Source organism: Sus scrofa, chromosome 5 (genome assembly GCF_054392235.1).
Source record: "Sus scrofa isolate SSC_HxYL_T2T_F1_AM1 chromosome 5, Sscrofa_HxYL_maternal_Yorkshire_Landrace_v2.0, whole genome shotgun sequence".
Lineage (NCBI taxonomy): Eukaryota > Metazoa > Chordata > Mammalia > Artiodactyla > Suidae > Sus > Sus scrofa.
In genome coordinates, this window is record NC_139387.1 from 82470202 (window position 1) to 82492739 (window position 22538).

The 22538-nt window shown below is 43.9% G+C and overlaps 1 protein-coding gene across 2 annotated transcripts in view; it reads left to right on the plus strand.

Annotated features, from left to right (window-relative positions):
• TMEM117 (transmembrane protein 117) overlaps positions 1 to 22538 on the plus strand; it is a 567603-nt gene that overhangs the window by 521421 nt on the left and 23644 nt on the right. The window contains exon 9 of one of the 2 annotated variants that reach the window (XR_014804025.1): positions 9984 to 12600. The exons of the other annotated variant lie outside the window; for it this stretch is intronic. The gene's annotated coding sequence lies outside the window, so the exon portion shown is untranslated. Of the gene's footprint in view, positions 1 to 9983; positions 12601 to 22538 lie in introns of those variants that run through there. 2 annotated transcript variants of the gene reach the window in all.

Consider the following 22538-nt stretch of genomic DNA (forward strand, 5'->3'; position numbering starts at 1 on the left):
GGTAGGCTTCTGAAGAGAGAGGATAGGTTGTGACATAGTCGTCTGAGAGGATGGGAAAGAGGCTGTACCTGGAAAATGATATCAGACTGGCAGACAACACAAAGGTTAGTTTTGTATTTAAGCAGAATGGTTCCCACTGGGAATATCGAGCTCAGTTGGAAGAGATGATCATCAGTGAAGATCCCACAGGAGACCTCCTGCACGTGTCCAGTCCAAGCACCCTTGATGCAGAACTCAGAGGCTGACACGGAAGTGCACTTGCCAGATGGCCCCATTAACGCTCCCTCAGTCCTGTCCTTTTGTTGGAACACCATTGACCAAAACTGCCCGCCTTGGCCAGCCACAATAATAGCTGCTTGCATCAGTTGTCTCACAACAGGAGGCCTTAATGAGAAACATGGTGCTGCCCTGAAGACTAACTGAGAGGATTTGGGGGGGGTCCCAACAGGAAGGAGGAGACAATCAGCCACCCAGGATCCTTGGTGCTGGAATCCCTCTGGGCTGAGAGGTGCACATGCCACCAAGAAGGACCCTGAGCCAGACCAAGTACAGGCTGAAGGAACAAGATGATTGGCCAAGGACCAATCCAGAAACTAGCCCCATTCTCATAAAACCGGAGGCTTCAAGCCACATGGCAGAGCAGTCCTCCTGGGTTCCTTCATCCTGCTGCTCTCAGCCCAGGAGCCCTTCCCAGTAAAGTCTTTTGCTTTGTCATCTCGTGTGTCTCCTCAAACAATTCATTTCTGAGTGTTAGGCAAGAGCCCATTCTCAGGACCTGGAAGGGGCCCCCCCTTCCTGCAGCACTTTGACTTATATCCCTTGGCCTTTCCCTACTGAAGTCACATCAGGACGACTCTAGCACAGCTTCTGTCTGGAATATGGAAACTCGTGCCTCCTTGCTACTGGGACCTCTGATACTTCTCTTTTCTCTCTGCAAACACAGGCTATTCTTTTTTTTTTTTTTTTTTTTTTTTTTTTTGTCTTTTGTTGTTGTTGTTGCTATTTCTTGGGCCGCTCCCACAGCATATGGAGGTTCCCAGGCTAGGAGTTGTATCGGAGCTGTAGCCACCGGCCTACGCCAGAGCCACAGCAACGCGGGATCCGAGCCGCGTCTGCAACCTACACCACAGCTCACGGCAATGCCGGATCGTTAACCCAATGAGCAAGGGCAGGGACCGAACCCGCAACCTCATGGTTCCTAGTCGGATTCGTTAACCACTGCGCCACGACGGGAACTCCACAAGGCTATTCTAACTTCCTGTTTTGTGCTGGTCTCAGCCTATCAACAACCAATGTCGTGACTGGACCAATACTCATGGTTCTTATTTTGACTGCCAGATGCCCTTCTGTAACAACTCCTCCCTGTGAAAAGTTCTTGTCTTTATGCATACAATTCAGAAATGAGACCGGGAAATGGGGAAAATAAAGTGAGAATTTATTTAAGTAAGAAATACACCCCTAGAGGGGAGTGGGCAGGCAGATGCACAGCTGCCCTGCGTTTCTTTGGCACACAAGGTACAAGGGTCATACAAATGAAGGAGCAGAATATTCACTGGAAAGGAGAGGTTAGGGGGTTGTATTTCCTGATTTTCATTCCATTTCACCTTTCCAAGGGGAAGTAGGGATTTTTGTCCTTATTTAGCCTTGATGGAAAGTGTCACAGCATTGGTGCATGATGGTATCTTCCTAGCTGCAAGGCTAATTTTATTGTAATGAGGGTGTAATGAATCTTACATTCAGACACTGGAGATTCCCACATTTTCCCACCTTTCTTTGTCTGCTTCCAGGACACTCATCACTCAAAATGTGTGATTTTCTGGAGTTCCCATTATGGCTCAGCAGGTAAAGAAGAAGACTAGTATCCACAAGGATGTAGGTTCAATCCCAGGCCTTTCTCAGTGGGTTAAGAATTTAGCATTGCTGCAAGCAGTGGCATAGGTTGCAGACAAGGCTTGGGTCTTGTGTGGCTGTGGCTGTGGTGTAGGCTGCAGCTGCAGCTCTAATTTGACCTATAGCCTGGGAACTTCCATATGTCCAAAAGAACATCCCTAAAAAAAAGAAAAATCAATGTGTGATTTCCTCTCCATCTGGAGGTTCCTGCTTTTCCTTGTCAGCCCATAGACCCCGGAAGTTTATAAGATGCATGGTTTTCTGTCACCTGGCCCTGTGCCTCCCTTTCTCTGCTCACACCTAGCTATCTGCCTGCTGTAACCCAACCATCAGAAACATTGAAAAAAATAAAAGCTGTTACTCACAGAACTTGGAAATTGTAACACACCTGAGCCCACACAGGGAGGTAGTAGCAGGCCTGGGGTTCTGCTTTTATTGGGCTTGAGGGTGGGGGCCTAGGATTTGAGGACTCACTCTTTAATGGTGAATTTAAAACAGAAGAACAGTGGAGTTCCCGTTGTGGCTCAGTGGATTAGAAACCTGATAGAGTAAGTATCCCCTAGGAGGATTCTGGTTTGATCCCTGGTGTCTGTGGGTTAAGGATCCAGCATTGTCGAAAGCTAGGGCAGATCACAAATGCAGCTCAGTTCTGGTGTTGCCCTAGCTGTGGTATAGGTCAGCAGCTGCAGCTCTGATTCTACCCCAGCCCCAAAATTTCTACATGCCACAAGTGCTGCCATAAAAAGGGGGGGGGGAGAGACAAAAAACCCCATAAAAGAGGAATTTAAAGCTTAGAAAGAGAACCTGTATGGAGTTCCCGTCGTGGCTTAGTGGTTAACGAGTCCGACTAGGAACCATGAGGTTGCGGGTTCGGTCCCTGTCCTTGCTCAGTGGGTTAACGATCCGGCGTTGCCGTGAGCTGTGGTGTAGGTCGCAGACAAGGCTCAGATCCCGCGTTGCTGTGACTGTTGTGTAGGCTGGCAACTACAGCTCCTATTCACCCCTAGCCTGGGAACCTCCATATGCTGCAGAAAAAAAAAAAAAAAAAAGAAAAGAAAGAAAGAGAACTTGTAAATGTGGCCCCAAAGGTAAGTTATCCAAATCAGCAATGATCTCTGAAACAAAAGAACCTCAGTTGGGGAAGCAGCCTGGTTCTTTGTCTAACCGGATGGTTGCCACTGTGTTTGTTTGAGATGGTTTTCTTTGAAGAGGTTGTCCCTTTGAAATGGAAGCCTGGGCAATCAAAGCTCAAGTCAGGCACTTGCATAACAAAAAAGAAAATTAGCAATGATCAGGGCTTCAGTGCCACTGCCTTTCTTGAGCTTCTCCTAACAGCACACTAACATATGTCCCCAACTTCAGAAGATGATTTGTTCAGTTCTCCCAGTAACTCTCTGATCGTGTCCTCTTGGTCCCCAAGTTTTTTGTCAAGGCCAATGACTCTGCAGTTCTGGTCATTTACAATTAGAGAATAAAATGTCTCTCTATGTGGGCAGCCCCAACTTCAACTGAAAGCTCTTCCGAGACCCCTACTTCTGCTTGGAGGAAAAGGCAAGGGTGGTCCACAGGGAAGAGAAGAGAAAGTTCCACTATTCTCCATTTAGGGCTGGCTTCAGGTAGACTGGAATGTTTGATAAGAATCTGTGGTCACAGACTAGTTCTGTCTCCTTTAAATATATTCAGCATGGATGTCTTCGGACCTCTTACTAGACTTTGGGAAAAGTAATCATTCATTGTCCTCAAAGGCCCTGTTGTAGGATTAGTTCTCTGAGAATAGACCCTGAGATTTGCATGCAGGAGGTCTGTGGGGAACGCACGGGTGAGAGAAGTGGCATGAGGCAGAGGAAGAGATTAAACTGTGATGAAGTTGCAGCAAAAACCTCATCCAATCCTACAGAATGCTTTGGAGCTGGAAGAAACCTTCAGAGTTACCCCAGACTGGAACAAGGACTTGAACCTTGCAGGGAAAGGACATAACTTTGAGGGGATAGAGGAGGAAGAAATGACAGAAGAATGAGTTACTAATCAATTTAATAAGAAACATCCACAATCTTTCTGCTCTTGGATCCTTAGTTCAGCTTTTTCAATGGCAATTGGCCATGTCATCTCCACCCAAATTTTTACTGCAAAAATAAATAAATAAAAAAATAGACCATCCTAGGTGAATGCCAAGCCAATTTCCTTAAGCCTCGGGGTCACACATGGAAACATGCTCAAAAAGGACTCCGAAGTCAGAGAAGATCATTAGGCAATGATTCTGTCTTCCGTACTAGTAGGACTATCATTCAATCCAACAGTCACAGCCAAAGGGTACACCCCCGTTGACCTATCACAGAGGCTTTGAATTTATAACCTCCGGTTGCTCTAATTAGACCTTTGGAGACCTAAACAAATAGTACAATCAATTCGAACTTAGAATAGAAGATAGTTCTCAAAGGGCAGTATTGCCTTTTCTGTCAAGATTTGCTCATTACTTCTAATTTTAAAATCTACACTCCATTTTCAATGTCTACTTTGGCACAGACTACACCACAGAAATGAGCATTGCTGAAACATAAGTATTTTCCTCCACAGCACATCTAACACAGATTCACATTAAAAGGCAGCCTTACTCAAATGATTTCTGGTAATGGCACTTTATATTTAAATTGCAAAAATGCTTTTAAATCTGGGACTGGCTGTGTGACTTTGGGCAAATCGCTTGCCCCTTTGTCTCAATTTCTCTCTCTTAAAAGACATTGGGGTGGGGGAGGAGAGGGGGGGAAAATTAATACCTGTTCTGTGCAACAACCAGTTTTGTTCTGAGGATGAAATGTGTCAGAGCAAACAAAACAAGCAAACAAACCATAGTAAAATCATTCAAAAGCTGACATAGATGATTTTCTCAATGACATCATAGTAGGGTATAGGGATTCTTAAAGTGAGTCTGCATTGGAATTACTTATAGTGTTACAGCAGGCATATAGTTAGGCATGAGCAGAGAAGGGTGGTATGGGGCCAAACGGCAGGAAATCACACATCATGCAAACTTCAGGGTCCATGGGTGGACAAAGAAAAGCCAGAACCTCCAGACTGATAGGAAACCACAGCTTTTGGGGTGATAAGTATCCTGGGGTAGACAAAGAAAGGTGGAAAAGGGCTGGAATCTCCAGTGTCAGAATGTAACCTGTCGTTCATTATGCCCTCATTACAATAAAATTAGCTATGCAGATAAGAAGTACCCATCATTCACCCACACCATGACACTTCTGATAAAACCAAATGAGGACAAAAATCCATCCTTCCTTTGGGAAGGTTAAGCTGGGATGAAAATTAAAGAATATGACACCCAAATCCCACCTTCTCAGTGAATATCCCACCCATACAGTTGGATTCCACATATAACCAGTGTGCCAAAAAACGCAGGGCAGCTAGCTGCTTGCCTCTCTGCCCGCCTCTCCTTAAGAAGTGTATTTCTCACTTAAATAAACCCAAGCTTTTCTCTCTCAATTTCTGTCTCATTTCTGAATTCCTTCTGCGACGAGACAACAACCTAACCTTCGGGAGCAATAGTACTTATTTAAAATGAGATTTATGGGCACTGTTGCAAGAGATTCTGAATCAGTCATTCTGAGATGGAGCCCAGCAATCAGCATTTATAACAAGTACCTAGACACTTCAGATACAACTGGTTCAGATCCACACATGCAGAAATAGTCCAGACTTATGATATGGTAACCATGTTTCCTTCCCTTGCTGCTGGTTACTAGCCCATGGCTGTGGGCGATGGCACTCAATGGTCGTGAGCCTCGGTTTGATCACATTTGCCTCTGGAGTTAAGCGGATCTTACTCTAAGGAACTGCATGAAGGGATGAAAAAAAATTCTTTATAAGATGCAAACCACTCTGTAAATGAGGATTAGTAGAATTTTATGAAATTACTCCTGGACAAAGAGGGTTAGCAGGAACTGGCGGAGATGTGACTAAAGTGATACAGTGTTACGGCGGCTGCCCAGCAGCTTTGCCCCGCAGCGTATCAGCTCTGGCGACAGCCCTGTGGTGGTAGTTACCAGCTCCAGAAGCTCTGTGGCTGCAGCGGATCAGCTCTTTCACCTGGCGAGAAACCAAGCGAGCACTCGAAGAGGTGGAGAACTCAGGTGTATTACGCCAGCGGGCTCAGAGGAGATCGCTGTCTGGGGTCTGAGCCCTGAAGAAGCAGTTGGGGTTGCTATGCAACCCTTAATTTACAAATGTTAATCAAGAGCCACATCAAAGAATGTATCAAAGCCCCTGTTTCTACACTGACTACCTGAGTTAATATTCTGCCTCAATTCCCCCCCCCCACCTAAGTTGGAGACTCTAACTGCAGGGAAAAGGGGTGACGACAGCTCTGCTTCTTCCTGCTGAAAAGGGGCATCTTTAGGGAAAGCAGTTAGGTCTCCACTCATGGGACGGTCAAGTGGGCTTTGATACTTTGCTTTGGGTACCTCTTCTATCAACATTTGACGGTTGATAGCTTTTAATCAGGATGTAATGAAGCAAGAAATACAATAAAAGGATCAAGATCACAATGAATATGGTGAAGAAATATTTTCACCAGGAGGAGGAGGTCAGCTGGTTCCACAGGGCAGCTCCAAAAGCTGGAGCTGGATAGGACCGCTCATGAATCTACTGTTGAAGATCTAGCAGGGAATTAGACACATTCTGTGAACAATCAGGAATACAACATTTAGATTTTATAATAGCCCAGGTAACTTGTATGGTTTTTCTGATTTCTCTGGCTGGTTATGAAGCATTTGTATGCTGTTTCCTTGGTCAGCATGACATTGAAAGCTACCTTATGTCCTTGTGAGGAGTATGATTTATGGCACCACCTTACTTTTAAAGTTAACTTATTCAAATATATTCTAAACAGTCCCCACCATGCACAAAATTCTCTTCTCAGTGTCCACTTTCCACACCTTGTATCACTTTCTGTATCCACATTAGTCTGTCCCTTATTTTCCAACCAGAACAATCAGCTAAAGACAGACTATCTTTCTTTTGCCTTAATAAAATGCAATTCCATTCTTCATTCCTTCTATACTGAAAACACACACATTCTACTTTTCTCAAGCAACCATGGACTGTCCTTTATAATTTCTAAAAACACATGTTTTTCTCATAGGGACCATCTCAGGGTGGCACTGATCATATTGATTAATCATTCAAAATACCTTTAGTTTCTATTTAGTAACTGATGTCTCAGTGTCTCATTTGACTTCTGTTAAACCTAGGTACGATAAGATATTATACCTAATGTTGACATTTTGTAACGACATGTATGTATTAATTAGATCAGCAAACTTCAATTCTAATTTAAGATATAAGTTTAATACTGAATATTTCCCAGTTTACTTGAACCTAAAATTAATTCTGGCCAGTTAGTTACCTTCCATATTTTGAGAATTTATATATGCAAAGCCTTAGTCAAGGAAATGCAGGAAAAGTCATCTTTTAAATCTTTTTTTTTTTTTTTTTTTTTTTTTTGTCTTTTTGCTATTTCTTGGGCTGCTCCCACGGCATATGGAGGTTCCCAGGCTAATCGGAGCTGTAGCCACCGGCCTATGCCAGAGCCACAGCAACGCGGGATCTGAGCCGTGTCTGCAACCTACACCACAGCTCACGGCAACACCAGATCATTAACCCACTGAGCAAGGGCAGGGACCGAACCCGCAACCTCATGGTTCCTAGTCGGACTCGTCAACCACTGCGCCACGACGGGAACTCCTAAATCTAATATAGTAACCCACGCTGCTGTTTCTGAAATTTGTGAAAGAAGAGTGTAGGGACTGGGCACCACTGGATGTAATGGGACCACTGTCTCATATATTAGATGAAGGTCTTGTACTAGGCACCAATCCCTGTTAAGTTTTGTGCTCCCAATATAGGAGTGTTACAAGGGCTGATACATTCAATTAATAATCTCTGTTCTCTTATATTTCCTATAATTGGGATAAGTCCCTGTCATGCGTTGGGTCTCAGAGGATACTGCTTTTGGCAAAGAAATAAATTCTGATTTTTAAGACTTATTTCCACCAGTTGAGCATTCTTTGCTCTTCCTATCTTTCCTCCTATGGCCCAGACTTTTGCATCAATATATACTTCCATCAAAGGCAACCATAAACCTTGATTAGGCTCATTGACATATGCCTTTTATTTTATTTTTATTTTTATTTTTTTTTAGGGCTGCACCCACAGCATACAGAGGTTCCCTGGCAAGAGGCTGAATCTGCAATCTATACCACAGCTCACCTCAGCCTGGATCCCCAACCCACTGAGCAAAGCCAGGGATCAAACCCACAACCTCATGGTTCCTAGTCAGATTTCTTTCTGCTGTGCCATGACAGGAAATCCTCCATTGCCACGTGAATTGAGACTTTAACCTCTTACATAATATCTCTTTCTAAAAGAGGAGTTGGACTCTCTGGAACAATCAGAAAGGCATGAGAGAAGAAAACGGATTCCCAGTCACAACTCAAAGGTTGGGTAAAAAAATTTTGTAACTGGCTTGCCAGAAATATGAATGTGGCAGATTCATGAGGGAGGGGCCCAGGATTGGAGAGGAGGACTGAAAAGTGGCTTCCGTGTCCAGGAGGAAGTCAATAGGCTGTCTTCCTACATTTAGAGTCACCCAGGGCTCCTGAGTGGTGATAAGGACAGGAGCCATTATGGAAATGTCCCGTCAGTCTTGATCCTGGGCCTGAGGGGTCAACCCCAGAGACCTTTGTCTTCAGGGACAGTCCCTCTTCCAGTGATCTCCCCAACAGATGGGGCACAGCCTAGGTGCTTGGTCTGAGGCTTGGGGCATTCCCATTTAAAGGGTCCCTCTTTTCCGCAAAGGAAACAGGCTCCGGGCATAGGTCTCTGCCCTAGTCCTCTCACCTTGGAAGCTCCCAGGTTAACTCCCTGTAGCCCTGTAACTAGAGCCTCAGCCTTTTCTCTGTCTCTCCTCTTGTTCTCCTTTCATTCTTCCTGGCCCCGACTATAACATATTTGAGTTGCTACTCCGAGGAGGGGCTCCAGGTCCTGATCAGGGCCAAAAGCCAATTTTTGGACCTTTCTCCATATATCTGGCACTGACTGAGCTATGAATTTATCCTTAAGAATTATCCAGCCCTCCATTGTTTCTGGGTTCCTTGGTGTATGTTTTCTCAATGCCTTTCTGAGTCTTTCTAAGAAAGCTGATGGACCCTCTTGTTCCCCTAGTAAACCTCCGATAGTTTTTAACGGGCTTTACTCATGAGGCTTTTAATCCCTCAACTATACAAGTAATAAAATGATTTCTATGCCAACTGTGGTTATCTCCCTCATCAGCAGGCCAACTGGGATCGCTCATAGGGACTGCCTGACACCCTGTGGGGAATCTTGTTCCTTCCTCTTCTAATCTGCCTCTGGCATTTATAGCATCATTCCATTATCTTCCCCAGCTTTGAGCAGTTTCGAAGACTTTATGTTTTTTTTTTTTTTTTTTTTTTTTTTTTTTTTTTTACTTATAGTCAATGTCTGTTTTTGTAATAACATGACATCCTTCCAGGCTAACTCAAAGGACTGCATGAGACCCTGAAAGACCTCAATATATCTGGGTCATCAGCCAGTTTTCCCAAATCTGGTTTTATTTGCCTTCAGTCCTGAAGTGAAATAGATGTATGTATGAACCTGTATCGGTCCCCATTCTCTGTTTGCCACTTCTTGTACAGGAAGTCGAGAGGGATATAACTTTGGCACTGGAGGGGGAAGAGGAGGAGCCTTGGGTGGTATTGGAGAAGGCTGATTAACTTCTGGAGGGTCTGACCCAGTTGGGCCAGGATATGGTGGGCACCTAGGTCCTGAGGGAGTTGGCATAATGTACTGAGAAAGTCCACAAGCCTTCCTCGGTGTAGTGTCTTCCCTCATCGTAAAGAGGATCTGACACAAGGCACCTCTGACCATTCCCCTTCTCGTCTATCAAATAGGCCTCATTGGAGAATAGTATTGTAAGCTGGAGAGCCTTCAGATGGCCATCACTCTCCATCTGACAGATTACGTAGTGGCCAGGATTTTGTGCAAAAGAAAATTAAATTTTTCTTTTTCAGAGTCTCCGGGTCAAACTTTTTCCAGTTCTTCAAGGCACATGTCAGAGGAGTTGCTATTGAGCCATGCACCAGGCTCGAGGAGGTGGCTCCCATCCAAAAAAGAAAAGACCAGCATCCAGCACCTATTGTCCCTTCTTGGTTATGTGAGGGCATCCCCTCTCTTAGATGGAGCCGCTAGACACCAGTGGTCAAATGTCCCATCCGTCCTCAGGCTGACTAGAATTAACCACTCTTTTCCAGCATAGCCTCCCGTCCCGTCATCCCTGCCCATTGCCTGTCTCTGGACAGAGATGAAGAAAACCCAGGCATACAGCCCCTGCCCTTAGTTTTCAAATCCTAGGATGCTTGCTTTGACATGCCCTCTAGTTTCTAAGCCACAGTTAACAGGTAAATTGGATGAACCAGCCATCGATTCCTCCAACCAGGGTAAATGTAAATTGCAAAAAGCAGAACTGACTATGCCCAGGCTCTGAGGCTAACACTTGGCCCGAGTTGGATGGATACTAGTTATGAACTCCTTTTCCCCCACAGGCATGGTAACAACTCGGGGTGGTCTTAACATCTAGAGGTCTGTTTCCTTTGCCCCCACAGCTCCATTCGAGGTAATAGCAAAGGAAATGATGAAAGGTCAGGTTAGTTTTACACCATAATCTTCAGAAAATCCCTTTTTGAAATCTTTGATCACACAGTCTAGGACCATGGGTTTGGACTTGGGCGAACCCACAGTGTCTTTCTGTGGATCTCATCTATGGCCTGATATTATGAGACCTTCTCTGACCTCATGGGCAGTATCCCCAGTAGCTTTGCCTCCGCCACTCCTGAAAGCAAGACAGCTCCCACTCAGCTCGCTCTATGACCGGGGAGAGCACCTGCTTTGTTGCAAGTGTTTCTGATCCATCTAGGCCCCGGTTCTCGGGGAGACACTCTCAGACACATTCTGATGTTTTGGGCAAAGGACAGGGGACCTCGTACCCAATCCTCCCTATACCCTGATGACAGGCTTGCCTCCCTGACTCAGATCCTGGGCCTCCATGAACTAACAAAATGGGCAGTCCCATGTCTGGTTTAGAATCTGGGATGGGAGTTCCTGGAGGCCTGGGGGCAAGGTCAAGTTAGATTATCTCCTCAGAGGAATTTATGGCCCAAATGGTGGGAGCACAGGGGTCTCTGGCTCATGAGCTTCTGGGTTAGGTCCCACCCCGTGTGGCCGCCCTGTGCCGGTGTCGCAGACAAAACAAGGGAGGGTGCCCCCTTCTCAGAAGGTGGCCATTCAGATGTCCGCCTGACCGCCCCCCTCTCGGGAGTTTAGGTGCCTCTTAGCAATGGGCTGGTTCGTATAAGCCCCGAACTTGGATTGGACTCGCAGGGAGGGAAGAGAACCCTCAGAGTCCGCTACAGCCATAAGCCATATGAGGTCACCACGGAACTGCAGGTTGGGACCCACTCGGACTCCGTAGCCACGAAGACCGTGGAGCCACAAACTCGAACCTGAAGCGCAAGCGAATCAGGCCGCTCATTCACCCTCACACACACTCAGAGGTTATCACATTGCCTCCCACTCCCTGGGAGTCCCTAACTAGCAGCTCCATCAAGCCCAACTTTCAATCACCTACACCTGCCCGTTGCTCCACCCGAGCAAGAGGCTCCTCTGCTTCTGATCAGGAGGCACCCTCAGGGGGTGAGCAGCCCCCTCTTCTGCCCGCTGGGGCAGGACCTGACTGGGGTTGGCCTGGGGCCTTACCTTGTCCAGACGCCTTCCTGGTGAGTTGGTCCGTCTCTCCACTGAGTCCAGTCGGGGTTCGGTCACCTGGGAGTCAGGAGTGCCGCTCATGAAGGAGGACCTGGGATACCGTTGGGTGGTGCGCTGCCTCGTTGGGTTCGAGGCTCCCCGGCTACTGGGCGGCCTTGCCTCCATTTGGGTGGCTCAAGGGGCCAGAACAATTGAAATCTCACTGAGGCCTCCAGAAATGTTACGGCAGCTGCCCAGCAGCCCTGCGACGCAGCGTATCAGCTCTGGCGACAGCCCTGTGGCGGTAGTTGCCAGCTCCAGCAGCTCTGTGGCTGCAGCGGATCAGCTCTTCTACCCAAGCGAGCGCTCGGCCAGGTGGAGAACTCAGGTGTATTACGCTGGCGTCTGAGCCCGGAAGAGGGGCTTCGCAAGGCTTTTATGGGCTCGTTCTTCCGGGTCCGTGCTTGGCGGACCAGAGTGAGATCTGGCAAAGTAATAGATGCGGAAACAAGTTTACAGAAGCAGATGTGTGGGGAGGGGTGGTTGGGGCCGTTGCTGGACGTTGCTTAGTCATTGTGGCCGCTGGGGTCTCTCCTTTCTGCCTTTTTATCGGGACATTTTCTCCTACAACAGCTCTGGAAATTTCAGATGAGAAAAAGGCAGAAATGGAACATAGATGATGGTCTTTTTGGAGAGGTAAGAGTGAGTAGTGACACAAAGAACTAAAGTCTGGTTCTTCTCAAATCTACTTACTTCCAGCCATGTTCATTTTAATGACATTTTAAATCAGGACTACTATTACAATTTTTGTGTAGGAGTTATGATTTTTAATAAACAGGCATCCTGGCATGATAAGCAGAATAAAAAGTATGAAGTTCTTGCTCCAAACTAATTTTCCACTGGTATGTTCTGCCTTTAGTTTAAAAGTAGTAATAGCCATATACTCACCAGAATGTATGTACGAATTAATTATGCTCAAGTGCACAAATGGCTTCCAGTTCTGACTGAATCAACTCTCCATTATTCCTTTCTCTAACAATCAGCAAAATTAAGTAGGTTAAAATTCATACTTCATTTGACAGGCATTTAAAATCAAAAACACAATCACACTAACCTTGCACATTTTGACCTGTGAAAAATGTTCAGATTTCTCTTTACTCAATCACTACCACCTAGCTTCGCAAGTGATTAATAGCTTTCTTCCAGTTACTTAGCCAGTCTTAACATTTATTGAACACATTCAAGGATAAAAAGCTCTATGGAATTGAACTTGGCAGAGAAGGGTGATTATAGATACACTCATAGCACCCTAAGTAAGATCTTAAAGAACCACAAGATCTAACATTAGTTCTGCAAAACTGTCAATTGCTGCTTGTAAATGATACATCTAAATAGGAAAAAACAAACAAACAACAACCCAAAAAACATGTATTTCTCTATCAGGAGGATACAAAGCTTAACTGAAACTCTTCCTGGGCTTATTCCTCTCACTGAAGTTAAAAATAGGCTGATGGAAGTTCCCATTGTGGCTCATTGGGTTAAGAACCCTGCTAGTATCCATGAGGATGCACTTCGATCCCTGGTCTTGATAGGGATGGAGTAGGCACAGGTGGTTGTAGAAGTCCTAATAAAGGATCCTAGATAGAGAGGGAAATCTAGGGGATGTTGGGAAGTCACTGTAAATTAATAAATTGCTCAAAACAGCCATCAGAACAAGGCAGGTTTGCCTGACCAGTGGGGATGTGAGAATTGCCTCAGGTGGTTGGGTGGGGGATGGGATGAGGCCTGTGTTCAGATTCAGACCAAGGGCAGGAGTTGAGTTCAGTCCTTCTGCTGATTTGAATACATGCCTTCCCCGGATACTAAGGAGAAGCTACTACTCCCAGAAAGGAGGAGGCGGTCTTTTCCGACCCCCACTCCTCTTGGATGATAACACTGTAGCCCACCGGATCCTCAGGGCAGAGCCTCCTTGCCTGTCCATTTGCATTTTTCACAGGCATCCTATCCTAATAAATCTAATTCTTGTCTATCACTTTGTCTCTCACTGAATTCCTTTTTCGTGGAGGCATAAAGAACCTGAACCTCGGAAGTTCCTGTCGTGGCGCAGTGGTTAACGAATCCGACCAGAACCATGAGGTTGTGGGTTCGATCCCTGGCCTTGCTCAGTGGGTTAAGGATCTGGCATTGCTGTGAGCTGTGGTGTAGGTTGCAGATGAGGCTTGGATCCCGCGTTGCTGTGGCTCTGGCGTAGGCCAGTGGCTACAGCTCCGATTAGACCCCTAGCCTGGGAACTTCCATATGCCATGGGAGCAGCCCTAGAAAAGGCAAAAAGACAAAAAAAAAAAAAAAAAAAAAAAAAAAAGAACCTGAGCCTCTGTGAGTCCAGTCACTGGGTGAGTGATTCTAATTTAAAACCATGGGTTCAAGTCCCAATCAGGGTTTAGGCTGGGTTTGAGTCCTGGCACGTGCATTCAAGTCCCAGCCTGTGTGCTGACTAGGTTCAGGCCATTAGTGCTGTCAGTTTCAGTCTCACTCAGTGGGTGAAGGATCCTGCATTACCACAAGCTGCAGCATAGGTCACAGATGTGGCTCGGATCTGGTGTTGCCGTGGCTATTGTGTAGGCCAGCAGCTGCAGCTCCAATTCAACCCCTGGCCTGGGAACTTCCATATGCTGCAGATGCAGCCCTAAAAAGAAAGAGGCGGGGGAGGGGGCTCTTGATTTTTCTCATTCCATACAACCTGTGCAGGAAAACTAGCAGAGGTATCTGTCCAGTAAGAGGCAGGCTAAGGCTATTATGCTATAAAAATGAGATGTTGGAAATGTTTTGACAACATGCAGAACTAATTAGTGAGCACCACTCAGAACACAAAGCAAGTTATCATTATATGAAACATGTGAAATTTGTGTTCCAAATGTCATCTCAGGTCATTCTGTCATTAAGTGCAATGCTAGACTAGCACACTAACTATTAATAGTGCCTCCTTCTCTGCAAATATATGACATCTTTGAAAACATATTATTTCAAAAAAATCACTGAAGACAGTTGGACCACTTTAGGGGCACTGGTGTATTACTCATTAGAAGAAAGCAGTATCATGATGCAGAAAAAAATGAATTGGATATAAAGCAACCTTGGGTTTTAAAATTGTCATATTAAAAATTCAATCATTCTCTTTCTCTATACCCAAATCAGGAAACTAAGTCTTGTGTGAAGAGCAGTTAAAACTGTGAGAGAACCCAATGCTTAGTACAGTGGCTCGTACATAGTGGTAAGTCAATAAATAATTCTGCACTGAAGAAATAAATTATTTTTTTGCTTTCAATTTGTCAGGTTGCAATATTTATAGCAATAGATGTGTTGACAGCTTGCACAAACAGGTAAGTGTTATTGATTGACATTAATTTAACAGCTCAGAGTTAGTGGAATAGATCAAACAATTTCTAGAGGACAATGATGGCCAGTATTCCAGCTCCACAAGGCAGACTCCGTTTATCTCATGACCAGCTCATTGGATTGACCTGAAAAGGTCCTTATTGTGTTACAAGCACCTTAAAATACTTGGAAGTTGTACTTTATTGGGGTCTACATGGTACACAAAAGCATCTTTACAAATGTTTTTTCTAAAATCATTAGTTCTGCAAATCCATGTACTTAACATATTAATTGCCCCAATCTCATTAGCCTTCTTAATCATGAATGAGACACTGTAGTGGGTGGGCTCTGGTTTCAGATTCCTGTGTTTAATTCTGGCTCTGCTCACTCACTAGCTGTGACACATTATGATGTTCATTTCAGCAAACTGTGCCTCAATTCCACCCTCTGTAAGCGCCTAATGAGCGCACTGTTGTAAGGATCAACTAATTGCACTAGTTAACTTAATTAATAATATGTGAAGCACCTGAAAAGTAGACTGAAGTAAGCACTATGTAAATATTAGTTATTTTGATTATTCCTGTTTTTTTAAAACAGAAATAATCTGTTTCTCATATGTATAGATATCATAAAAGTGAAATAAATAGGGGGAAGGCGAATCAAAATGGATTGTGTGAATTCATGATCCATGACCCAATTTTGATCAATTCGATTTTTTGGTTTCCATTTTACCAGACTTGAAGTCTCTGGGAATTATTTTGGATATTATTTGGATTATTTCGAAGAGATGTTTACTATATTTCAGAATTTTCACCCATAGTTTGATGGGAATCTTTCTGAGATCATTCGGGTCAACTGTTTACCAATTTCTGATTTTATGAAGAGTTGCTTTTGCTCTCCCTCTTCATAAGCTCAGAACTCTCCCTTTCTGGGTTAATGGTACATCCAAGGCTCAGGACTCACCTTGATTCCTCCTCCTCCTCATCTTCCACATCTAATTCATAAATCCTGATGGTTCTGCATTTCTGACCCATCTAATTCTTCTCTCTCCAGAACCACTGTCCTAGTCCAAGCCAGTATCAACTCTTCCTCCTTTATCTCCGATCACATCTGCCCCCTGTCCTCTTTAGACATTCAGGGCTTTGGCATTTGCTATTTCTATGTCTGGAATAATTTCTACTTGAGCATCTCACAGGGTTGTCATTTTCTCAGCTCTACTATGGGAAATTGTGTGTCCCTAAAATCTGTATGTTGAACCCCTAGTCTCCAGTGCGATGGTATTTGGAGACATGGCCTTTGGAAGGTAGTTAGGTTTAGGTGAGGTCATGAGGGTGGGGACCTCATGATTAGATTCGTGCTCTTATTAAGAAGAGACACCAGAGAGTTTGTTCTCTCTCTCCCCACATGTGAGGCCATAGCACAAAAGCAGCCACCTGCAAACTGGGAGAGAGCTCTCACTAGAACCTGACCATGCTGGCAACTTCCAGCCTCCAGAACTGTGAGGAAACGAATTGCTCTTGTTGAAGCTATCCAGCCTATGGTGTTTTGTTATGCCTGAGATGACTAAAACAAGTTCTTACATGTAAAAATCACAATCTGGATTTACCTTATTTGTTCAGCTCCATAAGGGCCAGAATTTTGTCATTTTATTCACTGTTCCACTCAGCGGCTAGAACATTGACTGACACACATAGCTGCTTCTTCCAGATGTGATGTTTTTCCTTCAAGGAACATGACTTGAGGGGTGAAATACCACAGTTTTAGTGGAAATTCAGTTTATAGTCCACTGATTGAGTCACAGATTCTGCTCCATTCCATTTCCAGGCAAAGAGAAATAAACTTTCTCAGACAACTAGTTGCATGCCTATTTAAAAAAAAAAAAAAAATGTCCTGGGCATTCCCGTCATGGCTCAGTGGAAACAAATCTGACTAGCATCCATGAGGACACAGGTTTGATGCCTGGCCTCCATCAGTGCATCATGGCATTGCCATGACCTGTTGTGTAGGTCATAGACGAGACTTGGATCTGGCGTTGCTGTGGCTATAGATTTGACCCCTAGTCTGGGAACTCCATATGCCCACGGGTGCAGCCCTAAAAAGACAAAAAAAAAAAAATCCTAAAGTGTAGAATATACATGTGACTCTCAATACTTTATGGCTAGGCTATTATCCTTATAAGCAGGGAGGCCCAGTTTGCCGTAGAAGTCTTTATGTCCCTCTGGAATCCAGACTTGACTACATACTTCTGGAAGACTAGTGAGTGTGGGTGTGACATAAGTTTATTTGCTTTAGGAACTGAGAGTAAAATCCTTAGGGGGAAAATATTAAGCTAAAGCAATAGAGGACTGAGGTTCCTAAGCTTAGACAAAGGACAATGGGCCATTATTAAAAGCAAAAGCTAATGACAAAAGGGAAGAGCTATTTTGGGCTGGACAGAAAGCTTCTAATCCCCCTCCTAGGGAAGGAGAACATATAAAAAAAATCCAAATGGGGAATTCTCCTATGTGTAGCAGGTTAAGTATCCTTAGTTGTCACTGTAGTAGCTTGGGTTGCTGCTGTGGTGCAGGTTTGATCCCTGGCCTGGGTACTTCCACCTGCCTTGAGTGCAGCCATTAAAAAAAAAGAAAAAGGAAAAAAAAAAAAGGTTCACCTTGAAGAGCTCTTTCCCTAAGCTTTGCAGAGACAGTGGGGAGCACGAGACAGCTCTTCTCTGTAGCCTATGATGAATGCAGTCTGCAGGGGAGAGAAGGGTGGGCTTCCCATTTGTAATTCCTGCTGTAGCACAGTGCAAACCCAGCAGCTGCAGCATCAGATCAGAACAATGAACACCTGGGATGGAGACACCACAGAAGAGGACATTCCGTCTTGGTGACTTCCCTCCTCTCTAGCCTCTATGTCAGCAATCCTCACATCAGTGCAGAACAGGATGTGGCAGCTGAGAAACAGTCCCTAAAGACTCTTGGGTCATCATGGGTTTAATTAAAGTGACCTGTTAAAAAAAGGAGAATTGATTCTATTGTTGGGATTTTAATTCTCTCTTTTTTTGTTTGTTTTGTTTTGTCTTTTTGCCTTTTCTAGGGTCGCATGTGGAGGTTCCCAGGCTAGGGGTCCAATCAGAGCTGTAGCCACCGGCCTACGCCATAGCCACAGCAATGCCGGATCCTTAACCCGCTGAGCAAGGCCAGGGATCGAACCCAAAACCTCATGGTCCCTAGTCAGATTCGTTAACCATTTCGCCATGATGGGAACTCCAGGATTTTAATTCTTGGTTCCAGTTCATTGTACTAGATATAATGTTTCTAGCTCAGGATGCCAGTCATCCTTTTGGGACTTTGCTTCTCGGTCTTGGCTGTAATGGCTCCCTAATAAATCAGTTCTGATATTCTCCCATCCATACTCTAAAAATATGGATGGAGTGCTTTATAGTGCAAAAGCCAATCTGCTCAGCAACTCATTACTAATGAGAGTGAAGGAAGAGTCGTGCACTTCATCTTAACCCCTGGTTCTTCTTAATCAGACCGAGAAATTCAGTCCTTAAAGGCAAAGCTTCTCAAGGTGCTCAGCATATGCCAGTAATTTCACTCTCAGTTGCTTCCCCCATTGTCCCAGGACCCCAAGCGAAGGGAGGGAACTGAGTGAGATACAACTAGCATCCAGGGTATTCAGGCCTGACTCGTGAGCAACCCTACATAGATCTTTCTGAAGAACCAGCACAAGACAGCAGCAACTAAGGACAGAGGATTTCTGTCTAAAAGAGCCTCTATCCAGGCTGTCTTATCCTGATTTTGTAGAAGTGACATAATTGTAAAATATTAAAACAACCTGCTCTTGATGTTCTTATGTTATAAAGAGAGTTGCACAAAAGTTTCTTTAAATTTTCCTGTTTAAAAAGTAATAAAACGTACATTTGTTTTCACTAATGGAAAGGAGAGAGTGACACATTATTATACGGTTTTTGGTCCAAAGAGGAGGAGTGCAGCATCTAAGTCCATAGTTTTTTCCGTATTCTATTAGGATCACCCATTTAGCAGATGAGAAAATTAAATATAAGAGACATTTTACAACCAATAAGTGATAAAGCCCTGGCCTCCATCTCCAGAATTACCTTCCTCATTTTGCAGGAGGCAGAGGGTGGTTGTCCATTTTGGAACCACAAGCTGACTCCCAATCATGTAGTTTTCCCTTAGACTCTTTTCCCCAAAGAAATATGACTATTAGGCATTGGCTCACTTCTAAAAATTGCCATTAATTTTTTTGAACTAAACATCAGAGCACCAACTGACCTCTCCATCCTACTAGTCTATCACTGTGTTCTTATTTCTACAGCAAAGATTTTATCTTTAGAACAACCTATGTCTAGTGCTGACATTCTGATAAGCCTAGAACACTTTGACGTAGCCCTGACTTCAGTCTCTGACCACAGGGTCTGAGAAGCCTCCTGGAAAGGTGTTCCCGTAGAGGGAAGAAGGAAGCAGGCATAACCCACTTGCAACAATGCCTTTGTCACTGAAAGAGAATGAGTATTTTAAGTACTACATAGGGACTGTCACTCAAATTCATCTCCGGCCTGGATGCATGTCCAGAGAGAGAACACGATAACTAAAAACTGAACCAGAGGTTTTATATAAAAGCTCTGAAAGTGTTGATGTACAGGCAGTGGCTGCTTGGGGACCCCTCTGATGAATTATAACACAAGGGAAGAGAAGTGTTCCGCCCCTGCCCATTTATCTACTGTGGACTTGACCGCATAGGCTATGATGCCTAGGGGAGCAATGGCAGGGTTTACGAGAAGATAATGGTGCCCAAAGCGATCTTTGGAACCTAAGGAGAACGGCAGAGTCCCGGGGGGGAGGGCGGCGGGGGAGGCTTAGTGATCATGAGAACACTTAAGACCAGCTTTGGGGTTTCTTAGAAATACTTGGTGGTGAATATTGCAGGAACTGGGGGACTTGAATCTACAAGTTGGCGCAAGAGCCAATGTCTTTATAATAAGGGTCATTTGCTACTGTAGTTGCTGATCTTCAGCACATCCTGAAAGATATTCAGGGCAGAGGTCAGGAAGGAGGCCCTCTGTGCTCTGGGAAAACTGGCAGAAGAGCTCTTCAGAGAGCTATTTTCAGAAGCCACTTTTTTATGGATTCTTGCATCATGCCATATTTAGAAAATCATTACTACCGTACTTAAAACCATTACCTAAGATGTCTGTTCCTCATGCCTAGCAGCAACCTTCTACCAAGATGTGTGCCTGGTTACAACTAACCCATGCACCAAAATCACATATATACTGACCTGCCCCTTACCTCCCTCTTCTGAAGTTTCTCAGAGATCTCTGAGAAATACAGTCATCACTAATCACTGAATAAATATGATTCATGGCTTTTACCTTGTGTTTTGTTGATGTTGTTGTTTTTTGTTTGTTTTGGTCAACAACCTCTAAGTAGGCAATACATTTCTATGCCATTGTAGGTTCAAAATCTTTGGTTCTTCTTGGGTAAAATCTGAAACTGGCTCTCATATGTGGAGGGCAAGGAGAGACCCAAGAAAGAGGCAGAGCACTCCAGATGGACAGGTGGCAAGTTTAAGAAGCAAGAGAACTTACATATGAGGCTTGTCTTAGGAAGTCACAAGATGAATAAATCTCCACCCCTACCTGCCAGAATTTTAAAAGTTTCTATAGAGATCTTAACTGGGTTCAGTCACATACGCAGTCAAGATGATCTCAAAAACACACTGTTCTCTCAAGGCTGAGTCCTTGAAAACAGCTCCCAAGGGGGAATGGTGGACAGAACATACATTCCAAGGCCAGGGGAGGAGGCAAGGAGCTTCCAGTTGCCCTGCCCAGGTCCAGCTCCTGGGTCAACTGGTTGTCATCTCCTCTTTGATGACCTCTTTCAGCAACCACAGTGTTCGAAGGTTTTTAACAAGAATACATTTGTAAATGATATCATTGCAATATATGCAATTGCTTACATCCACCGTCTTTCCATGCAATACCAGGGTCCTGTGACACCAGCCAGTACTCGCGCACATTTCCTCCACTAGGGTTTTAACCAGTTGTGGACATGAGAACAAAATGTAAATAAAATAGTAAAGCAATAGGTAGGAGCCTAACGCAAAACAGTCCATCTTCTAATCTATTGCCAAGTAAATCAACCAACATATTCCGGCCACCTAAGGAGAAATGAGGTCATCTTAGAGTATTTCTGGCATATTTATATAGGTTATATGAGTATGTGTATTTTACAGTTTTATCTTGCATGCACATGTTTAAATATATTTTGCTTGTTTGTACATGAGTGTATATTTTCATGTATTTTTAAAATCACATCCCCATTTTCTCTATCCACTCTTCAATAGTGGCTGTATTTGACCCTTCAGAAATATTTCCATGGAGTAGTATGGTCAGGTTTTTTGGTTCTTGTTTTTAATGGATGAAACATTTTGTCCTAGGTTAATGGAGGACACACTTTCCCACTGATTGTTTTTTTAATTCATAAATCTACCAAGTTAGGAAATTTTAGCATTGTCAGAAAGGTTAGAGGAAGAGGTGTAGAGAGCATGTGCTCGTTAAAATATGTGCTTTACATATTTTTAAAATGAAAAAATGCTTAGTTCTGGGCATTTATGTAAGTACAAATATGAAATTATAATGGGCGACGAAACATGGTTCACCATAGGTGCATTAACCGAATCACAAGTCAAAATTACATCTAGATTGTATGACTCTCTTGTCTAGTTTCATGGAAGAAGCATTAGATAAGGACCTAGATCTTATAGGAGACATTAAAAAGTGATTCTGACCTACAGCCAAAAATGTACATTAGAACAAAATATTCTAATTTTATAGACAAAATTAGAGGTTAGAATACCTTTTAAAATGTTCTGTGTTTTTCAGATTGGATTTCAGAGGATTCTGTGTTCGGAGATCAGAATTGGAGTCTAAGTTTATCTAACATGGAGAGATGCTGGTGTTCTCTTAGCCTGTGAAACTAGAAAAAAGAGCAATGAACTGAGAGGGAAAGAGAATATTTGCAGGTCGACCAGACTCTGCCATATGTTTAGGTGGCATAATCATGAACCATTTAATAGACATTTTGCTCTCTAATTTTATGGCACATAAAATTGGTTAATATTGGCAAGTGTGTTGTAATAGTAGCAATTACATTACTTAGTAAATGCTGATCTTGAGGTGGATACTTTGCTTTTCTGAGACATAGACTTCCATCTGTAAAATGGAAAAAAAATAGTTATCACTAAATACCATAAAATTGTGAGGATAAGAGGAGAAAATGTTTATACAAGTTCTATATGAGTGCAAAATACCTCTGATGAAAACAATATTTAACAAAGATTTGATCAGGGTGTCCTAACCAGAAAAGCTTAGGACATTCCTACAAAGTAGCAGCGAGGAAGGAAGGAATGGAGGGAGGGAAGTGGAGAGAAAGAGAGGA